This window comes from Tyto alba, unplaced genomic scaffold, assembly GCF_018691265.1.
Source record: "Tyto alba isolate M040663 unplaced genomic scaffold, T.alba_DEE_v4.0 Super-Scaffold_10, whole genome shotgun sequence".
NCBI lineage: Eukaryota > Metazoa > Chordata > Aves > Strigiformes > Tytonidae > Tyto > Tyto alba.
Genome location: NW_024881262.1, coordinates 11,419,829 through 11,440,168, shown reverse-complemented (window position 1 = coordinate 11,440,168; position 20,340 = coordinate 11,419,829). Strand labels below are relative to the sequence as shown.

The 20,340-nt window shown below is 39.4% G+C and overlaps 1 pseudogene; it reads right to left on the bottom strand.

Annotated features, from left to right (window-relative positions):
- Window positions 1-2,689: 2,689 nt before the first annotated feature.
- LOC104359280 lies at window positions 2,690-17,800 on the bottom strand (annotated as a pseudogene).
- Between the last annotated feature and the right edge of the window lie 2,540 nt (window positions 17,801-20,340).

Here is a 20,340-nt window from a genome sequence, read left to right as displayed (position 1 = left end):
CATCCCAGAAACTCACATTACTCACAGGAAAAGCAGAGTGTATAGTCACCTTGAACTGTTAGTCCCTCTCTGCTCTGTGGTCTTCTACAAATACCATCAGCTCCTGAAGACAGAAAGAGAAAGCCACCGTTTATTTTGTAGTAAGTTCGATTTGCTGCTCTTTCCTTCAGCAGGCACCAGAAAACATGAGGGAAGTGGCACTGAAAGTGGGTGCCCCAGGGAAAACAAGATTGTAGGTAGATCATTTCTTTCCTGGAGTTGTCTCTTAGCCCAGGGATGAAGAGAGCTGGAACGGTGGTATTTCACAATCTCCTCCCTGAAGAGGCATTGCACCCTCTCCTCTCCTTTCTAAAAGGGGAGCAGAGCTTCCGTTGGAGCCACAACACACAGCTTGCATAGCAAGCATGTTCAGAGCTGAATTTCATGCTCTGAAATGTTTGCATTTAATCTAGCACGTGTAGTTTTCCATAGAAAGTATGAACATACACCACAGACTACTACAATGTAAGAGTATGCAGATACGTTTTTATCTCATAGTAGATGACACTACAGGATTACATTCCAATTTATCTAGGAATATTTTGTAATCTACTCAGATCCTTAAGGCTCAGATGTCCAAGGTATATTTAAAAGAATCTGAAAAAATAAAATCTCATTAATTCTCAAATGGCCCCTAATAACTTGTTTAGAGGCTGGGCTCAAGATTGCACTTTTAGCCACGTGTAACAGTCCTCTAGAGCAGGGGAGTGGGGTTGACCTTATTCTCTCTACTAACTTGTGAAACTGAATGACATCTTCTGATAAAATAATAGTCCAGGGTCAGCCTTGACTGAAGAATGAAAAGCAACAGGACAAAAAAATTAGGATAAATGAGAAAATTATGTAGGTTGGAAACACAGTACAGACTGTAAAGGGAACGGAACACTTTGGAGAGGTGAGACAAACATGGGGAAGAAGATGAGGCAGAGGTTCTGGAGGGATCCAGGGTGTTGCACAGGTGGGAGAAAACTCATCTGTTCACATATGATAGCTTCAAACCTTACTTACTTTTGAGCTCAGTAGACACTTTAAACAGTGGTACAGCTGGAATATGGTTCTCTCACGCTGGAAAAGGAAGATGACTGTGAATTGCTTTAGATTTGAGGAGTAGGATTCCTCTTACTTTATTTGATGGAAAATGTATTTATGAGGTTGTCTAGGCTCCGTTTTCTTCATAATTACTGAATGCAGCCAGCAGCACCATTTATTCAGTTCTATCTACCAGCTAATTTCTTTAGGATTAGTGATTTTTAGCTTTGGTGCTAAAGGCAAGGAACTGCTGCTGTCATTGCCTCTCCTCCTGCTATCCATGTGGATACAAATGAAGCACCTCCTTACAGTGTGGAGCTACTGCCAGGGACATGTTTGCAGTTCCAGCATGGAGGGGACTTCACACCAAACACATTCCTTTCTGGACATGCTGCCATCCAGCCCACAGCAGTGAAAAGGATTGAACCATCCCATAAAGGTAATCCTGGAGGGGAAGAAACTATTGACCCACATTTCATTCTGTATGCAGATTACTGATCTCACACATCTCTGTCCATTCGACTAAGGTGTTTTAAAATACAAGGTAGGCAGAGGTACCTGAAACAAATACAGCTGATAATGACTTCAGTCCTGCAGAGGGCACCATCAGATAATCAGTGTATAAGCACAATCCTTCATATGTTGGCATACAGTATCTACTTTGTACTTCATACAGGAAGAACATACTCCCAATGCTGTCAACAAAATGCCTTGTTAACTGTCAGTAACCGAACTAGCAAAATGTTAAATAACCCACTTTTGCTAAGTCCTTAAGCACCATGATCATAAAGGGCTTCAAGAATTCTTCAGTAGTGCCAAATCTACTGTTGGTTGTGATATGCTGATTTATGCTGACTGATGTGAAGTCAGCTAACTGTGATAAAGAAGGAACTGAAAGAATAAATTAATTATTGGAGGATCTGGAGCAAACAACACCAGAAGACTACCTGTCATGAAAAAAGACATGTTCTCGTGCTGCTGTCAACCAGTAGGCTCAAAAGAGAACAATTCATCAACACTTTGTGTCTGCTCCCTGTTTTCATTTGTCTTCGAGTCCTTGCTCCTTGCCTGTACCATTAAAAGCTCTCCATACTTGGCTGATGAAGCCACTCCTCTATTTTCATCTGAAGGGCTGAAATACTACCAGGTTTAGTGGGTGAAACGCCAAACTGTCTTGCCAGGTGTCAATTACAGAGTTGCATGCAACAAGCTTGCACAACAACAAGCCTGATCAGTCTAAGTGAATGTTATCTCAGATTGTATTATCTGACTCTCTAGAAAGCTTCCCCCAAGACCTTCTTTTAACTCCTCCACCTACTAATGTCCTGGTACTCTAAGCCTATCTCCACAAATGCAACTGTGGCTTATGAGAATGAATGCACAGATCTTTAATCATGAAACTTCTAATTTATAGACTTTGCATCAAATTCTTTCTCTGTAAATCCTCTTCCCAGTTAGTAATAAATAATGCCCAATTATAATTCTTCCCTTGATATCTTTATTTGTTTCACATCACAAGAAGTTTCCAAGATTTTCCAAACAGAAAAGAAGAACAAAATATGAACTCTATGTAGGTACAGTCCTCAGGATGCAACTGTCTGAAAAGCATCTTTCAGGGTAATGATTAACCAAATCAAGAGGAAAGCAAAAATCTTAAGATATGCAAAAAGGAATTCACATGAACAAACAATCTTGCAGAATAAGTATTCACTGAATCTGTGCGGCACCATTTCCTACCAAGGAATGGGACAGAGCTGGTAAAGAGGTGGCTTCATAGTGCTCCCAAAAAACAAGCTTTGTATTGACTTCTTTCACTCCTTCTGGCAGGGTGAATGTGAATACCTGCAACAGGGTGGAAAAGATAATAAACAGGTCCATCCTTGCCAGCAACTCCCCCATACATACATGGTGTCCTCTGAAAAGAGATAAAAGGCAAATCAGCCAAATGATTTCTATTGGTGTCCTGTGAAAAGACAGAAAAGGCAAATCAGCTGAAGAATTTCTATCACACCTCCCTTTCCAACTTGCTTGGGGTTTTGTTTGTTTGATTATTTTTTTCAGACTTTGTCCTTTTCTCTTAACTGACTTTGTCATTTAATGATTCAGAACTGAAAGGCTGCTTGTATTTCCACCGGAAGTTGCAATCTATACTTACAGCAGGTGGCAAGGATTTATAGAAATGATCACCACGGTTTCATAGTTTACATTTACAGTCATCCTAGCACTATGAATTTTGCTGCTACTATTTTGGTAACTGGATCCCTCCTCCAAGAGAAACTGGATCTGCCCTCCAAGACAAACTTTTCTACATGTCATTCCTTTTCTTCCAATCTTTTCCACATACAATCAGACTTTGCTCTTCCTGGAGATCTTTAAAACAGTGGAATGTGTTTATATACCTATTTGTAGATGCCTTCCCAGTTATGTTGGGGAATTAATGGATCTTAAGTTGTTATCACAAGGAGTAAATAAATCCCTGTTCAGTGCACATACCTATTGAAAATGGTAAGAACACTTCTCTGTTTACAAAGTTTCCATCTTGATCCAGAAAGTGGCCACGGTTGAACTGATCAGGTGTCTCTCATTTCCCAGGATCAGACAGAACAGAGTCAATATTTGATAAAATTATGGTGTTCTGAAAAAAAGAGCAGTGGCTTCAGTTCTGTGTTTGTGTTCATATCCATCAGAACATCAATCAAATAATGACAAAGGAGCGAAGAATTTAAAGTCATAATTAAAGTCTCATTTTTTTCTAAAATAGCTCAAGCTTTAAAACATTTCATAAGAAGATTAAACTTTTGAGTATGTTGTGACTTCCTTTCCTTTATTACTTGCTGCCAATAAGTTCAATGAAATAAATGGTTAGGATTTCATAATGTTCATATTGTTAAAATGTGTTGCTTTTATTTGTGCTATTGTCACTAAGTATTTTTATTACTTATTCAGCTTTTGAGTTACAGAATATCATGAGTATCAGTTTCATTTTTTTACTTGATAATTTCTGCAACACCAGAGTTGCTTTGAACAGATCCAGAAAAAAGGGATGAAAATTAAACTACATAAAAATCAGTGATGAGAGAATATTTAGAAACAAGCCCTAATATACCTTTCAGTTACAAAACTTGAAAATACTTTAGTTTCATTATAACATTTGCGAGATACCGCATCTAAAATGTTGTGATATAAAAATAATTTAAAATTTGCAAGTTATTCAGTAAAATTTTTTTCCATTTTTGAATGGCCTCTGTTTACCTGCTGATAAGCTGTTTTGACAAGGGACAGACCCAAGATTGCTGGAAACTAATATGTTTATTTCTAGCCACCATTCACAAGTTTTCTGCCAGCAGAAATAATGATCTAAGAACCTACTAATATTTAGGGCAAAGTGCACGTTCCCTTGCCAAAGGCCAGCCTTAGAGAGTCATAGCTTAGGGGCACTGCTAGAACCGATAGGAAGCAAGAGTTCATGTCCCCACTTAGGAAAACCCTCAAAAGCCTTTCTAAATTAACTTAATGTACCAAAGACTTACTGGTATCAGCAGTTCTCAATCACAGTTACTTTACAACAAAATGAGCATTTAATCAAAAGAAACTAAAAAAGGACACTGTTTTGGGGCTCACTAGCTGAGGTAGCTTCAGTTGTTAAAAAGTTATGTTAAATCGGTTTTTAAAATGGTTACAAGTGTACCAGACATCATATATTCAAGTATGCAGTATATTTGTACCTTTGGAATAGGAAAACCCAGCAGCTGTGTGTCCTTCACACTCTGTCTGGGAAGTGCAATTAAGACTATATTACTGTATCGCTGGATCTCATGAATTACAGCGTTTGTATAGGGCAACTTTTTTCTGTCCTCATAGCAAATGAAATGGGAACAACCCAGAACAACATCCAGCTCTTTCTGGACTTTCTCTAAGGAGGAATATTCAGCTTTAAATATACACCAAACAATCTATAAACTCTATACTCATTAATTTTTTTTTCTATTGCTTTTTACAGCAATAATAACATCCAACACGATGAAAAAGATATTTTATATAATAAGAATGACTTCAAATTTCCATACAGATGACCTGAATAGGATTTGACACTGAAGTTGCTTATAGATTGCACACTCAAGTAATCCTTTAAAAATAATGGTAACTGACAGAGTCTTTCTATAAGAATTTTTAGGTTCCTGTTACGTTTACTGCTCTGAGTTAATTTCTAAAAATACTCTTATTAATATTTATTTTAGAGGCAGGGAAGCAACAAGAAAATTAAATATTAATTGTGTATTAAGAAACAAGTTTAGTAACTGATCATGTATTGTTCTTCACTCAAACACGTAGATTTTGCTTGTCATCTACAGATGGCCTAAATGTTATTCTGTAATTACCTGTCTTGAGAAGCATTTACACAAATTAATATTTCTCAAGGACTGTTGGGGGTTTTTTACTAACAATCTGAACTGAAATGGTAATTTCTATTTAATTTCTGAGTTGAAATGGTCTAATTAATACTACAGCCTTTATCTCTGCAATTAAATTGACCCTGTGCATCAGGAAACTTAAGACTGTTTTAATATATCCTAAGAGGGTGAAAGACCATGTTGTGAAAATTCAGTATGTGCAATCCAGTCTCAAATTTTACGTCTTCTGAAGAGCTGCTAGGTAACAACAATGGGAGATCCTTTTTCCTTACCAGCTTCCTGCTGAGCCTGGACTCGGCTTAGACTCTCAAATATGAGGCCTTTGAAGTGATTTGTATACCTTTTAATCCTTTCTATCCTGCATACTCTGACTCTTTTCCCTTAATTTACTCTGCCAACCTCTATCTTTCTTCTGTGAATGTCATTATTAAAAGCATGTGATTTCAAGCTACTCACTCCAATCTTACTTTTCATATCTATTTATATGTAGATCTCTATGTTTGAAGTTTTAAGCTTCACAGAATAACCACACATATTAGCAACCTCCCACTGTAATGAAATTATTTCAGCCGCAAAGAAATCAGGAGCACATCAAAGAGTAGGAGTCATGGGTTGAAAAGGATGACCTGAAGACACCACCTTGTCCTCAGTGGAAGTCTAATCATTATTGTCAGTGAAGGGGCAATAGTGCAATTTATCTCATCCAAGACTAGACTCCTCCATCCGATCAAACAAATCATACCCTGCATAGGTCTCTTAAAAATGAAACTTAAAATGACTGGCCTGTATGTTAGAAAGGGTACAGCAAGAAACAGATACATGAAGTTCACCTGATTCATACTTTAGCAATTAGTTCCTCTACTATTCTTTGAACAAGCTCTACTACTATTTGTATAATTTCTAAAAATTTGCAGAACTCTTTGGGTGTACTTACCTTGAATATCAGGATAAGTTGCCATATAGAGCAATGCCCAACATAAAGCGGTGGCTGTAGTTTCTGTACCTGCCAGAATGAGATCAAAAATAGTCTGGATCAAGTTTTCTCCATCATAAGTAGCATCAGCATCATCTTTAGTCGGCAGATATGAATTGGAAAGATCAAGTTACAGCACACAAAAAAAGAAGTAAACCACTTTGCATCACAGGAATATTTGCTGATACTATCTATAATAGAAAAAGAATTTAAAAATTAAAGGGCTAAAAAATAAAACTTGCTGTATAATATAAAGACATTTTCTAATACTCTCCAGTACATTCATCAATTCATCCTCTCTACATACACATTTCGTTCTTCAGCCATGATAAAGTTACTAATTGTACATGCTTTCTACTCCTGCTGCAAATCTCATCATCACAGTCATTTCTAGTTGTAGTTCAACCATATGCAGATCTGTTATTAACGTGGTTATAGAAAATCTATCTGCAAATCTATTTACATTACTACTTCACCCTTCTCCTGCCATGTCAATGTCAGCTTTTTAATTCATCTACCTATAAGCTTTTCTATGGAGAAATTATATACTTCTAAATTTATATTAGATATCATTATAATCAAAGAAGCACTTAAAATCCCTTATTGTTAGTGGAGCATAAGAAGAGTTCAGAGATAATCACTTTATCTATCTCATCCAAATAGTAATCAATAAAATCTTTATTTTCACCTGGTTTTCCTTTTATTTTGTGGCTTTCAAGTTCCTTTGCTAATAGAGTCCTCACAAAATTTATGGTGGACATAGCCTGTTTAAATGGTGCTAAGAAATAGCTTGAAAGCCAGGGAAATGTTTCACATACCTATAAAAGAGATATTTTACATATGTGGTATTACTGACATTAGCAAACAAAATTTGAATCCTAATACAGGCTTTTGTATAGTGGAAAAAGCAAATGGAAGACTGATGACTGCATCTTCACCATTACATTGAAAGGATAGTGCCCATCCCGTGATTCATTAAAGCCTTCCTTATTCCCATTTTTCCCTGGAGCAGAATTTCTCTTAGTTTTATGATGTAAATTTTCAACTGTGATGTATAGAGAATAAATGAAGCTCTTCTGTACCCCAATTCTTTGCTAGGCTGAACTTCAGTAGCAAGAACCTCATATAGTACATGCCCCTGATCTCTGTTTATCCAATATACATATAATTTCTATCTCATCAAAAACAGAGTCAGGCTGACTTCCTTGGTATATCTGCTAACTAAAAATAGAAATATCCAAACCCATGTTTATTTTTTTGCTGTAGGATACTGAATGCATAGGAATATTATTCAGATACGCCTCCTCATAGATAAGCAGCAAACGTATCACATATGTGTAATATGCAAAACAACTTGATGAAACAGAAATACTGAGCTGTGTGGATTCCCTCTGGTTTTTTCACTGCTCTAAACCTACTCACGTTCTTGCATTTATACCATTATAAAACCACATCTCAGCAGGAAAAACACTTTTTACATTAATTCCATTCCTCTACTGCATTTCCATTTCTTTTTTCCACTTTCACAGATTGCATCTGTCCTTCCAGTTTACAGAATTACTGCAGCTTAAATTATGCATTAGGTCGTAACTCTTGGGCTCACCTATTTAAATGGCAGCTGCATTACAAAGATTTATCTTCCCACAAACCTATTCAGATTCCTGGATTATATTTCTTCTTGGTCTTACTGCATAATTTTGCTTAAAACTACATGTCCACTTACCAGGAAAATAGATTAGTACAGACGATCATTAAAGGATTCTGCATCACTGTGGAGAACAGGATAGAATGAAATATTGGACTAGAATGTTTTTGTTAGCTATGGACACAGTATTAAGAGCTTTTAAGAACAGCCTATACATACTCAGAGAAGTTTGGAAATAGCTGATCCTGTGTTTACCCTGATTAGAAAACTGCTTAGGAATCATTCCACCTGCATTTTCTAGGAGAAAAAGTCATAAGTAGTTTTATTTTATTTTATTTACCAAAAGTATCAAATTAGTCCTCAAATTCTCTAGGACCTTGATTACAGGAATTTCTTGTTGGTAAGAGATGGTGGAAAATCATGCAAGATACAAAGCCAGATGAGTCCCAGCAAGTTCTGCAGAAGCAGGCTGCCTTGTACATTTGTAAATTGACTTCTTGACTATATTGTGGTTCCCATTCATAAATGGTTAATGATAAGACTGCCCTTGTTTGAGGCAATCTGTTCCACTGGTTTTGCAGCTGCAGTCACAGACTCACACCGAAACAAGATAGCAATTTTTTCTGTCCAGGGAACCAGATGTGAAGTTAGGGGCTGCTGTCTTGCATGGAGACAAATATCATCCAGCAGCTAATGGAGAGTGACTTCCAGCATGTATTATTGAATTCTCATAAGGACATGCAGAGATGGTACAGGTACTGCTGCCAAAAACTATGGGAAAAAAACTACCATTAAGTAATGTCATTATATGTCTCCTTTACACAAAACAGTTGCTCTACCTAAGTTTCTATGAAGTTAGCTAGCAGTAGTGAAGGAAGTAGTAAAGACCCATATTACTCTTGGTGTTTGTTGACAGTCATATGATTTCATACAGTGAAGAAAGCGGCTTTGTCAGCCAGAATTTAAGAAAAGCCTATTTCAGAGCTTTTCAGATAATTTTACCTATATTTTACTACTGCATTTCACTTATGGTTTCAAACACAGGAGTTGTACAGGTAGTGCTCTTGCAAGAAAGTCCTCCCAAACATGTAGCAAGCCTAAATTTCCATCCTTGTCCACCAGACACGGGAAATTTCTGCACTATGATGAAGCATAAGCAATTGAAACAAATTATGAACTAAGCATCTAGAAGTACTGTTCTGATGCATACTCCAGCAATTCCAGGTGCACTATTATTTATTTTTGTTACAAAAGTAACAAGCAAGTTACCTTTTTCATTGTCTACATAAAGTAAGCAAACAAACAAACAAAAAGCATTTTCCTCACAAAAAAAAGAGGTGCTGTTCAGAAATGCTGTCATAGCATCAGTGAATTCAATCAAGTGGTGAAAATTTTCATCATCTTGAGGGAAGCAATGTCCAAAAATCACAGAACAAATCACATTTGAGACAGTATGAATAATGGGCATAGAGGGGTCCAGAGGTTTTCCTGTAAACATAGTGAACAGCATTAACCATTAACACTTACTGTTCCTGCTTTTCCCACTGAAAGGAGACATGAAAACATTTTATAAACACTTCTGATGTTAATTAGGTTATTGGATGGCAAATTGAAATTTATTGGTAAAAGGCATAAGTACAAAGTAACTTCAGACATCCAAAAAACACTGTTGGTTAAAAAAAGGCAAGATTGCTGGTAGGAATGGAATTAGTAGTAGTAGTAGTGGCAGTAGTAGTAGTAATAAAAATACCCAGATTTCACAGAACCTTAGCATTAGTAGATCTCATGTTTGCCAATAACCAGGGTAAAAAAAAGGTCAGCTGAGACACTGCATGAATAAGCAACTGATCTGAAAAAAGGACCACCTCCTATTCTTTGTTCAAATCCTTTACAACTGAATAATAGAACAATTGAGTATACCTATAGATTCACCCCATTATTCAGCAGACCAATCTGAACAAACTTCCTCTCTTACTGAGGAGACTACCACAAGCCATGTGAGGTGAGCTTGTTCTACTGCACTTGCCAGAGCAGAGCCAGGGTTGTGCAGCCTTGGTCAAAGCTTTTAATAATTTGTGCCTTGTTTTTCTTTTCTGCAGAACACGCAAAAAGAATTTGTGAGAATAATAATTACCATTTCCATGAGTTAAAATATGAAAGGTTCTGCTTGTTGGCCTTCCAGCAACATCTTCAGCATGGACAGTCAGACCTTCCTTCACTGCCTGAAACCCTTGCAGGACAACTACAGGAATGTTTGAAATCCATAAAGTGAAGACATTACCATGAATTTTGGCCACCTGTAGAACAAAGCAGCATCAGAACATGGGCGAGAACTAGTACATTTAAATCAAACAAGATGAACCAGACCTCTTCCCTTGACAGATGCCTCAGGGATGATTGACCTTGAGAAGAGAGCATCAAATCTAGTTTTACATTTAACATAGCTTGAAGTCAGGTTACTATCTAAAGTCTCTTACTAAAGAGCAAGGTGATCCTAAAATACCAGGCAACCAATACTGCCAAAGTCTGTGATGTTATTTATCGTCTGTCATACAATTCAAACTCATTGGAGATGAATTCTTACATGCTTGTAAGAAGAAAACATTAGCTCATGAGTTTTACATAAACTACCTACAGATTCCCCTTTGTGTATTAAATTTAGCAAAAGCAGCTGAGGAGGTGAGTAAAGCAGGATTCACGCCCTCCTTTCCAGCTTAGCTGTGTTTGCCCTGTCTCCACAATGGCGTGCGCACAGACATCACTAGAAGTAGGTGGGACAGTCATTTCCCTGGCTGGAGAATCAGGAGCTGGAAAAGGAAAAGGCTGAGGGAAGTGCAACAGAGCGTGGATCAAAGTAGCAAGTCTGTGGGGGAGAGTAGGCTGGGAAGAGTGCGGCATGGCCAAACCATCCCAAGAGCTGCAGGACTAGAAGAGTACAAAATCTTGCTGCCTCGGAGCAATCAAGGGGGAACAGATATATATGTTGAACAAAAATGTATACACATGTGCTTGCACACTCGTGTTTAATTTCATTTTTGGAAGGACTAATTCATGACTTTTGAAATACTGAGATGAGCAATACTACTCTTCAGGTTAGTGAGGTCAGAAATAGAAGAAAACACAACAGACATGCACTGGCTATAATTTTATGTTGTGGAGTCATACTACTTTGACTTGAAATGTTCAACTCGGGAGAAGAGAACTGGCGGAACAGGGAAGAACCAGGGAAAAGGAAGGTTGAGAACAAAGAGTGAAAGTGAGGCACTATTACTTATATATTTAATTGTTAAATATTTTATGAATACATGAGGAATATAAAACACTAGGATACAAATTCTAGAAGTGCTGTGCATTACAACTGGACTTCGAAAAGAGTTTGTGCATAGACACACAATGAATTAGTTCAGCTACTTAAAAACTCAATCAGGCTCAGCAGACTGAAGGCTCTTGTGAAAATCTGACTAAATTGTATGTCAGAAAAAAATTTCTTTGAAGATCTTTTGAAAAATCTGCTGAATAAATATTAAAAATAACTCATCCTTTCTATACTGGAAATACATACACACTCAGTAGTTATTTCATGGGATGTTTAGAAACTGCCAGTGCAACAGCAGTCAACACAGAAGGTTTTAATGACAGGTTTCATAGTAAACCATAAATTTTCATACCAAGAAACAGATATTTTAATGATCCCCTTAGACAATTTAGAATAAATCCCCCCTAGCATTCAAAATAAGACTATGTTAAACACTCACATTTACTTTTCAATCAGCTTATGAGTCCATTAATTAGTTGCATGAAAATACATACTTTTTTTAGGATCTCATGATGAATTTTGAAGTTCATCTGCAGTAGATTTCCAAAGAAGAGGTATGGAGTTGGTCCAGGAGGAAATCGTCTTCGCATCCATTGCAATTTCAGAAACTGCATAGACAGCAGAGACACCACAAAAAATACCAGTACCACACTTTTTGCTAACATTTCACTGCTGATTTACAAGGCTATGTTGTCTCTGAAAAAACTGCTATATAGAGAATAGAACCACTTTATCTTACTTTGCTGGTACCTCCCTAAAAAAAAGATGCTGAAGCTTCTGTGCCTCTCAGTCCTTCCCTTTTTAGCACTTCACTTTCCTTCCCCATCCCAGAGAATGAAGTGTTCTTATTCTTAAGCATATATGACATCATTCCATTCTATTGCAGCTACAGATCTGAAAATCGTCGGCTTACCAAGGGATACAAATTGTGGGTTAAATATATGTGCCATGACAGTTGCTGTGACAAAAATCCCTGCCCGCAGTTCTGGTTTCACAAAAAGCCCCTTGGCAAGAACAGAGAAATTATTAATTAAAAAAAAAAAAAAATTCCCAAGTGTTGGCTACACACCAAGGCCAGTAGGGTTACTGAAAAGTTCAGGCTCATCAGTAGCTATCACATGCATCAACTGTGTGCACTGCCCCTTCACTCACCTCATATTATTGCTTGATTCTGATGTTCTCTGCTATTCCTTTAATAACTTATTTTTCCTCATGGTTTAAATTGTAAGCTCTCTGGGAGATGGCCAGGCCTTGTAATTTTGTGCCTAGAGTACATAAAACAAAAAAGACTCTAATCTCTCATTGGGTAACATGAGTTTGATGGTTATAATGGCATAACACCTGTGTCTACACACCCCCTATTCAGCTTCACAGGTAAGTGGAGCTGCAAGGCCTTCATGACCAAGTAGAAAGCAAAATTTCTTCACCCCCTCCAGCTGCCTCTCAGCTAATTCCCAGTGCATTGACTGCAGCAGGAGTAAAGATGACATACAGCTGTCTTTGTGAGCTTCTTTCACAAGCACTTGCACGCAGCTGAGCAACTCCATTTGGGAGCTGTGGATTGCTTTTTCCTTTACAGAGGTAGAGCCTACGCCTCTGCAAAGTGGGTCATTTCAGACAATACAGCTTTGACACTTCTTCAGCACGTGCTAGGAACAGCACTAGCTTAGACTCGGCTCATCTGGCTTTGACAGGAGCATGTGGCACACTGGGAAGTCACCTAGATGGCTTAGCTGCTTACATGCTGAACTTACAGAGCTGGGGCAGCTAAAAGCAAAAGCGGTGAAGTGTTAAGCAAGTTGGTTCATTCCAGAAGTGGGGCGGAGAGCTGACATTAACACAGTCTTTTGCTGGTCAGTGACTGAACTGAGAAACTAAATTATCCACTTCAGAGACCACTTGTGTGGCTTGTAGTTCCTTCACTTGTGACATTGCCCTTTTCTCTGTCTCAAACCACTTCCAACTCTGAATTTAGTATTTTCCAGAGTCTTCCTGGGAGTAGGAAGAGTCACAATAGTGGTTGTGGCAGCTGTTCCGGGACGACACTCCAAACAAAACAACTCTGTCCTTCCTGGATATTCTCTGTGAGAAAGACAACATGGACAGTGATTTCCTGGGGATTTGTGTCATGGCAATTGCTCTGGCCTTGGTTGACTGGCTGTTTGGCATCCAGGAGATGTCCTTAATTTACTGGGATTTTCATCCCAGGGGGTGGAAGAAAACACCAGCTGCAGAGGGGCAACATCAAGGTTGGTATCACAGCTTCACCACCCAGAGAGCCCACAGCCACACTCAAGGGCACAGCTCTTGTCCTGCAGGTTCTCATGCCCCCAACCCCTCCTGGGCAGGTGTTAGCCCCACCGTGGGGACCAAGCCCACCACAAGTCACGCTCAAGATCTCTGAGGACATCCTGCAAAGCCTTTCACATTGGCAGTGGGAGACTTTGAGAGAATCGGCCCAGGTTCCACATGAGTCCTGAATGGCACGGTCACTGCCAGGCTCCATGCAGCTTCTGGCCCAGGGCACCTGTGCTACATGGACTGCAAGACTGATCAGTGATGCTTTTCCCCAGTGTTGTTACTCTCATATGGTGAGCTAAGAAGTAACAGATTGTTACTGTGAATGTCTTCACGGTGCCTGAGGCTCGCCTGCCTTGCCCACCTGCAGCCCCATCTGGCCTCTCCATTCCTCCTGAGCAATCCTGGCTGGCCACTCTGCATCTTCCCTGGCTCTCCAGGCTAACTCTAACTTTCCCACACGTATTAGCCATGTTCTGGTGATTACACCTCACAGTCTAGATATGATCTGCCTGCATTGAGAAAGGCAGCTGACACAGTTTTGCCATGTCTGTGGGGAGATGTTAAAGGGGATACAACTTGCTTTCCTCTTCATACAAGATGGCGCTGAAGGACAGGGAAGAGGGAAGCCTGACAAGATGCGTGTATTTGCCACAGTTTTCCATGAGTGAGAATTGAATGCCTGGGGAGGCAGGGGTTAGAGCTGGCTGACAGCACAGCAGAACAAGAAGGTACCACTCTTAGCAGTGAATCCTCTTCCTTTCCATCTCCCCAGGAGAGCTGCTGGCCCATCCTCTTCTCCCCGTTTCCTTTCAGCTCTCAGAGAAAAGAATCAATTTGCCATTTACTTAGTCTTTTGAACTGAAACATGCTATGGTCTGTGCCCTACCAGCCTCACTGCAACTTGTCTGCACCCCATTACTTATGCTCCGTGCCCCAAATTCAGTTTCAGAAATAATCTCCACCTGCCACCCACAAAGCACATAGCTGCTAGGGTGTCTGCCAGGCAAATGCTTGAGACAACTATTCAGAGAGAGACCTCACCCTCCCAGGCTAATAATAGGATTTCAAGACATGTTCCCTATCTCATCTGCCTGCCACCCTACCCTGAGGAGTGATGCTAGGAAAGCACAACTTTTTAAATACCATTTGAGAGGGATGAACATCAACGGCTAGAGAAATAGGACAGCAGAAGCATGCAAACAAAACTTGACTTGACTCTTGAAGAGGGCCAACAACTCCCATAACTTGTAGGGAGACAGTCTCCAGTACCCCAGATTGATGGGAGTCCTTGGTGAGAGCAGAGGTCCCTCCCCAGGATCAGACCAGCCTTCTCCCTCCTCTTCACTCCTCTTGCATCACTGACTGCTTGGGGCCACAGCATAGGTGATCCAGAAGGAAAAAGAAACACTCTGGGGAAGCTGCCTTCTCTGCAAGCCACCTGCCAAAACTGAGGACTGAAAGGGTCCTGCACCCAGCACCTTTCCTGCGAACCTGCAGTGCCTAGTTGGTGTCACGCAGGGTCTCTGTGCCCGGCAGTAGGACATGCATGGCCAGGGGAAGTCACAGAAGCAGCATGTGCTCTTCTGCTCTCACCCATTTTCTGAGTGAGGGTGGGTGTCTTGCCAGAGAGAGGGGGGAGAGAGGAAGAGCATCACTGCAACTGTCCCTTAACTCAGACACTGAGCTTCGTGTTTTACTTCTAACAAGCAAAGACAGCCACCATATTCACAGTCCCTCCACAGACCTGAGACCAATGTCTTCACCTCACCAGGACCTTCACGTGCCTCCCCCTAAAGTTAGGCCCAGAAAAGCAGTACGTTTGCCCAGGCTGGAAGCCACAGGGGATGCTGAGGCTGGCCATGGTGGGAAATGAGCAAAAAAGGTTTCACTGGACTAGGTGCAGACTTCTTTAGTTTTATAGAACACTGATCACTCAACCCCATCTTGGTGCCAGTCTTGAGAATATTAGCCTCCAGGAACTGTCGGCAGATTAGTCCTCCTCTGGAGGAGACTTTGGTGCTCTCACTGCAGAGGGGAGGAAAGTGCTGTCAGGAGATCCAAGGCATGAGACAGCCATGAGCTGCAGCCTTGCTAAGAGCAGCAGAAATAACAGACAAATGGGGCAGCAACACAGCACATACACAGAAAAGGAAATATGAGAAAATAAGGTATAAACAGTTACAGTGAAAATTGTCACAAATATGTGCTAACTTCAGGTCCCCGTCTGAGAGCATAAGGAATCATGTTCTGAGGTACTGAGGTGTTTTGCAGTACTTGAATTCTTCAGACTGCTCTGACACTGAGATAGGTTAATTTAAAGCAACATAACTTAAATGGTATTTCTAATTCCTTTCCAGTTAATTGATGATTGGCATCAATTAAAATACCTTTAATTCCTTCCTGCATCGTTGGATCCTCATTCTCCTCCCAGAGAAAGATGTAGACATTTCAGTATTCCAAAGTGTGGAGGGGTGTTCCCCCCTAGCAACTGTACAATAGACTGTATCTATTTGTTTTATTCCTTCAAACTTGGTAGAATTTACTGTCACTACAACGCTACAAGAGTGTTTAAAATATAGTTTTCTTCTCATCTGTGTCTAGACCTTCTCCTCAGTGTACTTATACTTGAGCTTGATATTTCAAAGAATTGTTTTATCCAACTCCCAAGAAATTTTATAATCCCAAAGTATAGAGAGAAGGAGGAAAAACTGAAAGGAATATAAAGTGCAGGAAAGATGCTGCAAGAGGCAAAAGTGGATCTTACCTCTTCATCTAACTCCACAAATCCCCAATATTGGCCTCAATATATTTCCCAACAAATAGCAATGAGAATTGTATCTGTTGTTTAACAAATAACAGCTGGGGGTGGGAGGGAGGGGATGGAGGTGTCCAGCAGCCAAAAGACCAAAAAGTATGAATTAAGCCTTCGCCTATATATAGGTCTTGTTATATTGCATTTCACACTAGATAATTAGTTTGAGAACATGCTCAAATTTATGTTTCTGATAAGCTTGCACTTTCATGCCAAGACTCTCACCATTAAAAAAAAAAAAAATCCAGCTCTGACACTGAAATTACAATCTCTGTTTATGGAAATTAATACTAATGGTATCAATAAATACTGTCCATCCATCCTGCATTTGCCTTCATATACAAACAAAATCAAGACATTCAAATTGGTAAATTAATAAATATCATACTAATATTGTAATAACATAGGTAATATTTAAATCACTTTAATAAAGAACATGGCATTATCAAAAAAATCAGATTGAGTCCAGTCAACTGCACATGAAAACATAAATCCCTTTGTTGACCAGCTTAAAGTTAATTATAAGGCTCAGATTAGATTTTTATGAAAGCTGTTCACTACTTTTCCTATTGTACTTTAATAAAGTTACAATTATTTACATGTGGCAACCACAATTAAATGTTTTAACACTGATTTGTACAGGTCAAGCCAGTGCTTAAAATGTTGCTGACTTAGCTCTATCGGTTTGAGATGTGAAAAACATTTCCATCCATACCAACATTGCTGCACTGATGAAATCCCATCTGTGGACAGGATCATGCTACCAGAGATTTGTCAGTTAATACCTTTTGGAGGTGCAGAACCATCCTGCTGGCAGAAAAACTCTAACAGAGCACATCGGTCAAGAAGTTCCTAAGGCTGGACACGGCAGAAGTAGCAGTGGCGTTTGTTAACAGCTCACACAGTGGAATCAGACTGCAGCACTGACCTCCTCCTGACAAAAGGACCACAGATGTTATAGCCATTTATGGTGGACTTTTTTTTTTTTTAGACTCCTCAGTCTTGTACTTTAGTAAAGAGTATAAAAACTTACCAGATGGAGCTGGACCAAATCTGGAAACAAAATTTCACATGATCATCACTGTATTGCCAACTCTTGGGACACAAAAGGCAGAACCGGGACCATTGCACCATCCCTCATTGCCAGGTTAACACAATTAAACAATATATACTCACCACTTTCTACTGACTTCTTATTTTTCTTACGCTGATTTCTCTTCACTTTCTTGTTTGTTGTTAAATTTGAGGTACATTTTCTCTTCTTCTTGACCATTTTGCAGCTTTACAAACAATCTGAAAGAGCAGGTTGCTTTGCATTTAGGAGCAGTTACTGACTACATGGACATCAGTTTGTGAATATTAGTTTTGAAAACACTGGACATGGCAACAATGGTATGAAAGCCCAGCACTGCTTGGGACAGAAATAAGGAATGAGATAGCCACAGCATGTTGTGCCAGGCGACCAAAGAGATGAACACAAAATATTCCTTACTGAAGTTTGTCCCACTAAGACTACAGAGCAGGTCTCACACAGCACAAGACTTGTAGGTCTATTTAAAAACACAGAGTTAAACCGACCAGATTACTTCTGAGTGAAAACTCTTCCAGTGCTAGCTAGGCATATCACTCAACCTCATCAGAGAACAAAAATAAAAGCTTTGCTGAATTTGGCATTTTCCTCTCAGATTGAACTGACCGAACAGCTGAGATGCCTTTTAACACAGCTTGCAGCAGCTTGCTGCCTAGCAGCACACCACACTCCACCTCACCTGCGTATGTTTAGAGCAGCATTTCCCAACAGCAGCTGCTCAGGGGCTGGCAAGTATAAGGAGCACGTTTCAGATGTTCTAGGAAAACACTGGAAATCCCGAGGGGAGGTTGCAGTGTGCTATGTCAGGGGGTCTGTAACCAGGAGAACCAGTCTGTAATTCCAGGAGAACAAGTGCTCTTACTTATTCTCATTTTACAGGTGGAAAAATCCTGGTAGCAGGAGAGGAAGGATAGCATTGCCAGAGATACAGGTCTTCAAGAACAACACAAGTGTGGGTTCAACAACCTGACAGGCAGCAGTTTACCTTGTGCCCATAAATCCACCTGCAGCAGGGGTCCCGGCAAGGCAATCACACTGAACTCCTCTGCAAACACAACAGCCTTTGCTTTTTTTCTGCCCACATTCTGCTAAGAGCAGTAGACAGCACAGGAGGACAGGGAAAACGGGTCAGTGCTCTTCAGGAATCACCATACGCCTAGATAAAACAGCTCCATTGCTTGTTTGGAAGCACAGCCTCACAGCTCCACTGGCTACTTTTCATATCAAGTCTAGAGCTGGATGCCTCCTTCAGCAGCCAAGGTTTTCAAACTCCTGTTGGGACTGAGTTCTTGTCCACTATAAGGCTTTACACATTGGGTTTCGGCATCTGCTTTTTGAAACACATACTTCAGCATATGTTACTTATCCAAATAAATCCATAAAAATCACAAGGCACTTTTATTAGTACTCTGCAGTTTTGAGTCTCTGTTTTTTATAACAGATAAATGTCACCATCCTTTTATTCACTACATTCAGAGAAACCAAGAAGTCAAACTTCAGTTTTAAAGTTCGACAGCCTTTTCTAACAGGGACTGAACCAGTCACTAAGTAAAAACTATATTGACAGCAACTTGACTGGAGAATATAACAATGCTTAACCCATCCAGGTACAACTGCTTGCGGTTTTTGGTGAGTCTGATATATTGACTCATGTTTAAGTTTGTGATCTGCTATAAAACCTAGATCTTTATCTGCACAGATTCTGCTTAGACTTTCTTTATTCACCATACAATTAGAAATAAACCACAGTATACAGTTACATTATCCCTAGTCTTACCGAACAGCAGATGAGTTTTTCAGGTCATTTTTTCAGTTCGTAGTACTTGTTTTTGTGTCAGCTGTAAATGTATAAGCACACTCTTCCATCTATCAAACAAGTTATTGATGAAATTATTCAATATTGCAGGATCTCTAATGGCAATACTGAATTTGATACATTCATCTTACCAGTGAGCTTCAAGCTTTAAATTTGCTGAGAAAATTAGGGGCAAGAAAGCACATAAACTAAAGGCCTTCAAAGTAGGAAAAAACAGATATAAATGCAATTGTTGAGACTCTAATAGCTAGCAGCTCAAGGATTGATGAGAAAAAGAACTGACAAGAAAAGAGTAAAACTTAAAAAGCAGAGAACTGGAAGACAGCAACTCAGAAACACTGAGAATCAGTGAGATACACAGCATATCAGGGGCCAACATTCCCCCACATTTGACATCTGTCTGATGGGCAGTGACTCATAAAATGTCTCAAGAGCAGCGGTGAGCATTAATGCTTAGCCCAATAGCACATTAACAACAGCTAGCTACTGTATTAGCCAATGGACAATTTCTTTCTAGTTTTAAATTGTATATATTCTGCTTGCTTCTTATCATTCTCTGTGTACGATAAATGATATCTGCACAAAGGTGATCCAGTGAGTGCAGGTTGCAAAGTAAGTGGTCATAAAAGAAGAAAAAAAAAATCACTAAGATTTTGAATTTAATTTTTGTAAATTTTGAAATAGATTATTTGCAAGATAGTTGTTTCAAGCTATTTCAGATTTTCAATATTTAACTTATTCATTTTCTTTTCACATCAGAGGGAGGAACAATATTCAAATATTTCACACTTTTCTCCAGGCTTTTCATTTACTAGGTTTCTACTCTGCAGCTTTTTCAGAATTTCTGCAGCTATTGCTTACCATGTTTAACATCCAGTAACAGAACAAAAGAAAGGTGGGAGAAAAA